Source organism: Aethalodelphis obliquidens, unplaced genomic scaffold (genome assembly GCF_003676395.1).
Source record: "Aethalodelphis obliquidens isolate GAN/ISIS:26980383/991018 unplaced genomic scaffold, ASM367639v1 scaffold47, whole genome shotgun sequence".
Taxonomy (NCBI): domain Eukaryota; kingdom Metazoa; phylum Chordata; class Mammalia; order Artiodactyla; family Delphinidae; genus Aethalodelphis; species Aethalodelphis obliquidens.
The window spans coordinates 11,170,888-11,171,191 of NW_020837991.1; positions in this window are offsets into that span (position 1 = coordinate 11,170,888).

The window sequence follows — 304 nt, forward strand, 5'->3', positions numbered from 1 at the left end:
TTTTTTTTTTTTGTTTGTTTTTCTTTAAAAAAATTTTTTTTCCTTAATATTTTTTATTTTAATAACTTTATTTTATCTTTATTTTATCTTCTTTCTTTCTTTCCTCCCTCCCTCCCTCCTTCCTTTCTTTCTTTATTTTTTCTTTCTTTCTTCCTTTCTTTCTTTCTTCCTTTCTTTCTTTCTTTCTTTCTTTCTTTCTTTCATTCTTTCTTTCTTTCTTTCTTTCTTTCTTTCTTTCTTTCTTTCTTTCTTTCTTTCTTTCTTTCTTCTTTTTCTCCCTTTTATTATAAGCCATGTGGATGAA